Here is a 3,511-nt window from a genome sequence, read left to right as displayed (position 1 = left end):
TGATGAATTGTTTCTTTTATAAAGGAGTTCGGTTACTCACAGTCATTGGCTTAGCATGAACTAATTACTATTGATACCTTTTTGCCAGTGATCAATATTTGTATAAAATAATGATATTCATCCAGAATGATAACCGATTCTTCTTACACAACCCCATGAGCTTTAACCGATTTATTCTAATGAATATGCTGGAATCGAATATTTAGTCGATCTCCTTTCATATTGGCTCTTAGAGTCGCACATTCAGGGCTGTCTAGCAACACCGGCACGTTCTACCCTTAATTACTAATAAACTTTCTCTCCTTTTCAATTGCAGGGTCAAATTGACTAGCACGTCTCGGGAGGAGTGCGCAGGATCGACCACCCTTGCGTTGAAGCTAGGCGGATCTAGAGGTTAGCTATCAGTTGTCCAGAGGTTAGTCGTCCTTAGGTTATAAATATTCTTGATTTGGCATAATTTTAGCAGGATGTCTTTCTAATATTTTTGGATTTTCTTAATATAATGGAATATAAATAAATGCATTCATGTTATTTTTATTTTTATGCCACCACGGTGAATATTCTTGTGGGTTTTTACACACCATAGAAATATTCAAATGCAATGATAAAATTTTTATTTTCTTTTCTAAATGCAATGCCAAGTGCAGAAAAGTAAATATGCTAAAGTAAAAATAATATATGTCATGCGAAAAAGTAAATATGGATAACTACCGATTTGTACCTTTCGGCGAGGGTTCGCTGTTTTGAGTCCTTCGAATAGGACTGAAGGTGGCCTTCATTCTTCGGGTGCATCAATCGGTCCCGGAGATGGAGACCTTGATGGTTGTACCTCTTGTGATGGTGACTCTAATGATGATGTCACCTTTTCCTTCCAAACCTGCTTGGTCTATGGACTTGATTTTGGCATAGTTTTTTCATTCTTCACAACTTATTCTTTTTCTTCATTCTTTGGGAGTCTATTCCTCTGGCTTTGGGATGATCGATGCCTCCTCTTGGAGAGGATCTTCTTCGGTTGCTCATAAGTTGTATAACTATTGAAATAGCATCGTATCTTTTGTCCAGGGAATTGGAAGTGGATTTGTCCCAATCCTATGTAGATGATCACGTTTATAGTGTTGAGGAATTGTCTTCCAAGGATAATAGGCACGTCTTCTTCTTCTCCCTTGTTAAAAATTATGAAGTGGTAGGGACATAGTGATCTTGTATTTTGACCATGATGTCTTTTGCTATTCCCTTCGAAAATCGAATTGATTGATCCGCCATCTGCAATTGCATATATGTAGGAAACAAAGGTTCATCACTAAACAAATAGTCATACATTACCTTGGACATTATGTTGACACCCGATCCAATATCGTAGAAAAGGTGTTGTGGAAGATTCTTTGTCCAATTGTGCACTCGATCATTGGTACGCCAGGATCTTCCTTCTTGGTAAGGAATGGTGAAGCGAGGAGGTGGTCGTACTCTGATCGGAGTGTATTGATCATCTTGACTGATTCTTCTCTTGGCTACCTCGCCCTGTTCTTCCTTCTTTGGTTGTTTCTCTTTTTGGTTATTGTTGTCTCTTCGGACAAATATGCCATCTGTGGATGACTAGGAGAGTGGTGTATATGATTCTTGAAAGTAAACTTCTCCTTCCTATCCTTTATTGTGAAATAGATCTTGGCACTATCTGTATAGATGATGGCTTTTGCGGTGCTTAGGAAAGGTCGGCCCAAGATAATGTGCGCCCTTATATCTCCACCTCTTTCTAAAACCATAAAGTCTATGGGAACGTACGATTGTCCAACTCGTACACAAATATCTTCAAGAATTCCCTTGGGTTAGCAGAGTGACTGATTTGTAAGCTGCAAACACATGTTTGTGTACAACAAAGTATCTCCATTAATCATATCATAGATTACCTTTGGCATGATGTTGACACTTGCTCCAAATTTACAAACAACTTCTTGGATTATGGGAGGTCCAATAGCTATGGGGATGACAGGTCTTCCTGGATCTCCTTTCTTGACGGGCAAGGAATAATCCTCCCATCTTCCTATCGATTGTTCTATGTAGCATCCTGCAACATTATGAATATCGACAAGATTTGTAGTTTTGAGAACTTTCGACTGCCCTAGAATCTTACCTTTGTCAGTTGAAGGAGCAACAGCCGCCAGCTCAGCTATTTGTGATTCTATCATTTTATTAAAACTATGCTAGTTTTTAATAGCTGAGGAGAAACTATCCATTCTATTGCTTATATTTTCTAAGATTTTATCATTGGAAGCTAGTTTTCTAGATAAGCCCTCCATAATTTTAGCTTAACCAGAGACTAAATCTCTCAAAGATGGTTGATTATTGAAATTATTGTAATTATTACCTTGATAGTTACCTTGGCAATTACCTTGGTAGTTGGGCCTCTATTGCTGGTTCGATCCTTGGATTTGTTGAGGATAATAGTTATTATTGTTGATGAAGTTCACATCCTCATGGGTTTCAGGACAGTTGTTCCCTGAATGCCTAGTGTTTCCACATTCTTCACAGGTCATGCGAGAATCATGAATATGCGTGACTTCTTTCTTTTCATTGGCTCAGCCTTTGAGCCTCTTCATCGGTAGATCCATGATGGCAGACAACATGTCTACCTCTTAGAGTTGATGCATACCTCCACCTCTCTTGCGGGTTTGAAGACATTCTTCATTCCAACCTTGGTTGGAGGCCATCTTCTCTACAAGAGCTGTTGCTTGTGCGATTGTGAGTGGTAAAAATGTAGCTCCAACAGCGGCATCCACATTCTCATGGGTGTTGTTTGTCAACCCATGGTAGAAAGTCTGCATGAGTAGCCAATCCTCCATCCCATGGTGAGGAAATTCTGATATGTAGTCTTGGAAACGTTCCCATGCCTCAGGGACAGATTCATCATGTTGCTACTGAAAACTTGAAATTCTCCCACGCAAAGCATTGGTCTTGCACGTGGGAAAGAACTTTGCTAGGAAGGCAGTGGAGCAGTTCTCCCATGTAGTATTTCTATGTTTGTTAGCGTAGAACCATTGCTTTGCTTTCCCCAAAATTGAGAATGGGAAGAGGTGAAGTAAAATGGCATCTCCGGTAACTCCCTTCATGGTGAAAGTACTACAAATCTCTAGGAAGTGTTGGAGATGAGCACTCGCATCTTCATGTGCCTTTCCACAAAACTAGCTAGCTTTCACCATGTTGACAAGAGCTGGCTTGAGCTCAAAAGCATTGTCTCTAATGTTGATCACTGGTCCAGTACGGATGTTGGACGTAGTTGGAGTAGAGAATTCACGGAGAGTCTTGTTAGCCATAGCTTCGAAAACTTGTGTTAAGTTGTGCCTTGTCTGGTTGTATTCCGATTCTAAAGCTGAGACTTTCTTAAGTTTAGCCTCAGTCCTCCTAACTAGTGCTTCTGGATTTTCAATGTAGTTTGTTAGAAGGTCAAAACCGGTCATACATTACCCTACATAGATACAAAAGTAGACAACACATGGGTAAGCCTGTTTGAGCAGGG

The 3,511-nt window shown here is 39.9% G+C and overlaps 1 non-coding gene across 1 annotated transcript; it reads left to right on the top strand.

The window, feature by feature from the left end:
* Positions 1-2,835: 2,835 nt before the first annotated feature.
* LOC136468185 (small nucleolar RNA R71) lies at positions 2,836-2,944 on the top strand. The gene has a single exon (XR_010761721.1). It is a non-coding gene; the product is annotated as a small nucleolar RNA R71 (small nucleolar RNA).
* The last annotated feature ends 567 nt before the right edge of the window (positions 2,945-3,511 follow it).

The sequence above is a fragment of the Miscanthus floridulus genome, chromosome 7 (genome assembly GCF_019320115.1).
Source record: "Miscanthus floridulus cultivar M001 chromosome 7, ASM1932011v1, whole genome shotgun sequence".
Classification (NCBI taxonomy): domain Eukaryota; kingdom Viridiplantae; phylum Streptophyta; class Magnoliopsida; order Poales; family Poaceae; genus Miscanthus; species Miscanthus floridulus.
Note: the sequence above shows the minus strand (reverse complement) of the source record. Positions and strands in the feature narration are given on the sequence as shown.